We start from the raw sequence: 6,000 nt of genomic DNA, 5'->3' as shown, positions 1-6,000 counted from the left end.
ATACTGTTTTTATTACAAATTTATGTTATTTCTGATTAGATGTGTTCCATTTTTTGGTCAAATGACCGTAAAATAAAAACTGAACTATAAGATCCGCCTGATAAAGCTGAGGCTTGGTAATTCTACGTAAAAAGGGGAAATGTCATATTTATTTGAGGTCTTTTAAATTGACTAAACTATCTAAGAATTGTATATTATATAGATTTAGATTCTGTTTTATTTTCTTCTCTTTTTTCAATTTTATCCCTCAACTGATACGAATGTTTTAATGGCATTAGCCGTATTCATAAATCTGAATCTGACCCTGGGCCAGGATCACACGCTCTCAGCTTAACTTCTGTCGCAGGCTCATTGTGAGGAGAAAACAGAAGCGGGGGGAATGATATAAGTGAATGATATAAGTGGGATTATGCCCCGACTGGGAAGAAAGGCCACGAGAAAATGAAGTAAATAAATAAAACAAATTCCCCAAAGAAAATTGATCAGGGTACAGAGCTACAGCATTCAGTCTTTTCTCTTGCTGTGTCCAAGATCTGAGAAGCGATGGCTCTCAGACTAGTGGAGAACAGAAAACACAATTCATTCTTGCTAGATCTATTCCACTCTGCCTTCCAAAGAGCAGTTCTTTGCTTCCATGGACTCTTCTAGAATGTAAGACCTCTAAATTCCTAAACAGATGAAGGGACAGATTGATTTGGTACCGATCAGCTGTAATGAACCTAACCTGCTGCCCCCTCCATCATTCCACCCACCTCACAACAGGGAGAAACCCGTCTTCACCATCCCACTTCCCCCCTAGTTTCCAGCCATACCTTAAGCACTTGTCTTCCTCCCGCCAAGAAGGCACTGCCTCCTCTTTGTGTCATCCCACGCCACACGCCGCTTCTGTGTCCCCATTTTGTTAAGGAACGCTCTCCTCGGCTGAGAACCGACAAGCAGAGCAGAACGGATGGCTTTGGGGCGGTGATGAAACACTCAGCCGAATTCTAATCTCAGTTTGGGATTACAGGCAGCTACTGGCTGGCCAGGTGCCATTAACTGGCTGGCTTGAGAGCAACATCTTCCTTTTCCCTCACGTGGAGTCTGGGGTGGGGGAGAGACAGGCTACCACGGAGGATCCAGGGGATAATCCAGCAATTAAAAGCAAGGACTTCTTTAGACCATGATTGAAGCTCTGCTCCAAAGAAATTACTTTACCAAAATTTAGCCAGTAAACACACATGAAGCTGCCTGACACTGAATTGTCTACTCAGACCAGTAGCGGCTCTCCAGGGTCTTTCACATCACCTACTTGCCTGGCACCTTTAACTGGAGATGCCAGGGATTGAGCCTGGGACCTTCTGCATGCCAAGCAGATGCTCTGCCACTGAGCCACAGCCCCTCCCCTCAATGTATCCAAGGGCACTCATGGATTGGAAGAGGAAACGGGATCATACATATTGGCCCTGCTTCCATGTTCCACACAACTAATGGGGTCTTTTGCACAGAGCCAAGGAGTGTACCGAGAGGGAAGGAAGCATAGTATAGCCCAATCTTGTCAGATCTCGGAAGCTAAGTAGGGTCAACCCTGGTTAGTATTTGGATGGGAGACGTTTAGTAATAACAAGGTTGCGATGCAGAGGAAGGCACTGGCGAACCACCTCTATTAGTTTCCTGCCTTGAAAACCCCATAAGGAGTCGTCATAGGTTATCTGTGACTTTGCAGAACTTCACACACACGCACAATGAGTGTACCATTTGAGCAGGCGTCACATAAGAACATAAGGAAAGCCCTGCTGGATCAGACCAGGGCCCATCAAGTCCAGCAGTCTGTTCACACAGTGGCCAACCAGGTGCCTCTAGGAAGCCCACAAGGAAGACAACTGCAAGAAACCCAATCAACATGTAGTTGATTGGGACCAGTATGTGGGATCCCCTTTTCCTGTTTTGTGCACTGATTATCTCTGGATATTACACTGCCTGCATAGGGCTATTAATTTGGCCCTAAAATGCCTCACTTTGTAGATTTAGAACTCTGCCAATCCCTTCCTTGCAAAACCAAAAAAACAACCCCAAGTTATTTGAAAACATGAAGCATGCCATTGGAATAAATTACAGAAACAATTAAATGCATGCAAACACACTTAATTTGCACTAATTGGATTTTTCCCTTTTACTCTGAAGACAGACAGTTCTAATCAAACCTAATAAAAAGTTTAGTTCTGGCTATAAGTCACAGCAACAAGTAGGGTTGCCAATCCCCAGGAACTAGCTGGAGATCTCCTGCTATTATAACTCCAGCCGATAGAGATCAGTTCCCCTGGAGAAAATGGCCACTTTGGCAATTGGACTCTATGGCATTGAAGGTCCTCCACTCCCCTCCTCAGGCTCCACCTCAAAAAACTGCAGGTATTTCTGCTTCAGAGCTACCTGCTTGGGTGAGTTTGCTTATGGGATGCTAGGGACAGATGCCTGATCCTGATATCTGTGTAGCAACCCTAGACTTCCTTGGTGGTCTCCCATCCAAATAGCAACTAGGGCCAACCCTGCTTAGTTTCTGAGATCTGATGAGATCAAGCTAGCCTGGGCCATTCCATTATTATAACATTATTGTTCCAGTTTACACCCCACACACACACACACACACGGAATAAAGAAAAACTCTGTTGCCGGTTCAGTTTTTTTAATAGCATCCAGCTAGTGGCTTGCCCCATGGCATAGAGTGGTAAGCTGCAGTACTGCAGTCCAAGCTCTGCTCTCGACCTGAGTTTGATCCCAACAGAAGTTGGTTTCAGGTCGCCGGCTCAAGGTTGACTCAGCCTTCCATCCTTTCGAGGTCGCTCAAATGAGTACCCAACTTGCTGATGGTAAAGGGTAGATGACTGGGGAAGGCACTGGCAAACCACCCCGTAAACAAAGTCTGCCTAGTAAACGTCGGGATGTGATGTCACCCCATGGGTCAGGAATGACCCGGTGCTTGCACAGGGACCTTTACTCTTTTTTTTTTTAGTGGCTTGTACCAAGCAATACACTGTTCCTCTCATGCAACACCCAGCTCTTTCCTCTCTATATAATACAGTGCCCAGAAATTGGTTGTACAAAATCTTATGCAGGTAAAAATGCAGGTGGAGAATAAGTGATAAGTAAGAGGCTATCACAGTGTTTTCCTTGTGCAAGAGCTCTAGCATAAAGGTTCTGGATCCAACCAGTTGTGTGTATAGGATTGCCAGGTCCCTCTTCACCACCTGCAGTAGGTTTTTGGGGCGGAGCCTGAGGAGGGTGGGGTTTGAGGAGGGGAGGGACTTCAATGGGGTATAATGCCGTACAATCTACCTTCCAAAGTGGCCATTTTCTCCAGGGGAAATGATCTCTGACCCTTGGAGGTCAGTTGTAACACCAGATCTCTAGCTAGTACCTCGACGTTGGCAACCCTATGTATGTATCTTGTGGCAAAGGTGTTGAACTCATTCATTACGAGGGCCGGATATGACATAAATGTCACTTGGTCGGGCCGGGCCATGCCTCACCAGCCCAGATCAAAGAATGAGGGGGGGTGGCTACCTGGGCTGGCGAACCCACAGTAGGCTTGCCAACCCAGATTGAAAGTGGAGGGGTGGATGCCTCGGTTGCCTCATGGGCTGGATAAGAGCTCTCAAGGGGGCGGATCGAACCCACAACTCATACGTTTGACACCCCTGCACTAGGGGTTTCAAAAATCTTCAGTTCTAGATCTCAGAAGAACGGGGGTCCTGCAATACTGGGGCTGCCCTCTCTACCACATATAAATATCCTCCTCCACCCCCCTCCCCGAAGTTAGAAGACTAGCCCTACTTTATAATTTACGAATCCATAGTCCACCATTGGGGAGCATCAGATTCCAGTCATTCAACACCTGTCCGTGTGCCAAGGAGATAAAATCATCCCCGTGACATCTCGTTTATTATTAACCGCCCCATCCAGACTTTCTCCGATTATGCTGGCACAATAGACGTCTTTGTCTGGAACTGGTTCGCAGACCTGAAAATATCTTCCGGAATAATTGGCATATCAGAGTGTTTTCGTTCGGTTTTTCAGTTTGCTTGTAGCTTAAACGTAGAGCGCTGTTTTATACCATCCGAACGGCCTCGTTCAGCGCTGGCTACTCTAAACGGCAGCGGCTCTCAAGCACAGAAATATCTCTCTCCCTAAGACCCTTCCACTTGAAATTAAACCGAGATCATCTGCATTGAAATCTTGTGCTTGGGCCTAGAGGCAAGGCCCTGTCCCCTAAACAGTTAATGGGTGCGTGCAGATCTGATTCAGAGACTCCTCGATCAGCAGTCAAACTCTCCACCGCAGTCCATTGTTCCGTAACCTGCTCCACTAGATTCTCTTGCTAAGTTGTTTCAAGTAAAAATTCAGAAATCGGAAGTAGGAAGGAAAGAGACATTCTGCCCAGGACTGTGTTGCAGGGGGAGATTTATACATGAACACATGAAGCTGCCTTAAACTGAATCAGACCTTTGGCCCATCAAAGTCAGTATTGTCTCCTCAGACCGGCAGCGGCTCTCCAGGGTCTCAGGCAGGGGTCTTTCACATCACCTATTTGCTTAGTCCCTTTAACTGGAGATGCCAGGGATTGAACCTGTGACCTTCTACATGCCAAGCAGATGCTCTACCACTGAGCCACGGCCCCTCATCCATCAACCTAGCAATCCTTATCAAGTCCCACTGCGTGAAACCCATAATTTACTCTGCTAGGTTTGTACAGCCAGCGTTTTTCACTTACACTCGCTCACCTCATTCCCCTCCTTACTACAGCTCCTGTCCCACATGGATTTTGTTAATGCTGATCCTGTGATTCAGAGCATAGCCTTCTGGGGATGCTCCTTTTATCACCAGCAGAAAAGCTGGTGGGATCTGACCCTGTATCTATAGGTGCAAGCAACATACACAGTTCCCCAGACTAACATAAGAAGAAAAGCCATGCTGAATCAGGCCAAGGCCCATCAAGTCCAGCAGTCTGTTCACACAGTGGCCAACCAGGTGCCTCTAAGGAAGCCCACAAACAAGACGAGACGACTGCAGCAGCATTATCCTGCCTGTGTTCCACAGCATCTAATATAACAGGCATGCTCCTTTGAGACTGGAGAGAATAGGTATGCATCATGACTAGTGTCCATTTTGACTAGCAGCCATGGATAACCCTCTCCTCCATGAACATGTCCACTCCCCTCTTAAAGCCTTCCAAGTTGGCAGTCATATTGGCCCAGCATGGTGTAGTGGTTAAGAGCGGTGGACTCTGATTTGGAGAACTGGGTTCGATTCCCCGTTCCTCGGCATGAGCGGCAGACTCTAATCTGGTGAACCAGGTTGGTTCCCCCACTCCTACACGTGAAGGCCAAGGGTGACCTTGGGCTAGTCACAGTTCTCTCCAAACTCTCTCAGCCCCACCTACCTCACAAAGTGCCTATTGTGGGGAGGGGGAGGGTTTTAAACTGGTTTGAGACTCCTTAAAGGTAGAGAAAATAAATGTGTAAAAACCAGCTCTTCTTCTTCTAAACATATGGGGTCAAGATCCTACTATTCCACTCAGCTAAATACAGTCTTCATCTGGCAGAGTTCTTCCTTTGGAGGATGACATGGGCAGAGCAGTAGAAACAAAGTCATGGAAATAAACCACTAAAGTCCACTGGAGTGAATATTGAATTCCTTGGCATCAAAGCCCAGTCAGCAGCACTTATTTACAGGTAGGGTTGCCTCCAGATACTAGCTGGAGATCTGCTGCTATTACAACTGCTCTCCAGCCGATACAGATCAGTTCACCTGGAGGAAATGGCCGCTTTGGCAATTGGACTCTATGGCATTGAAGTCCCTCCCCCCTCCCCAAACCCCGCCCTCCTCAGGCTCCTCCCCAAAAACCTCCCACCGATGGCAAAGAGGGACCTGGCAACCCTACTTACAGGGTAGCTGAGAGACACCCCAGACACCTTTTGCCCCCACCCTCCATTCAGAAAAACGCACAGAATTTTATTCTGTTAG

The sequence above is a fragment of the Euleptes europaea genome, chromosome 18 (genome assembly GCF_029931775.1).
Source record: "Euleptes europaea isolate rEulEur1 chromosome 18, rEulEur1.hap1, whole genome shotgun sequence".
Lineage (NCBI taxonomy): Eukaryota > Metazoa > Chordata > Lepidosauria > Squamata > Sphaerodactylidae > Euleptes > Euleptes europaea.
The sequence above is the reverse complement of the archived record's forward strand: the minus strand, read 5'-3'. Positions refer to the sequence as shown.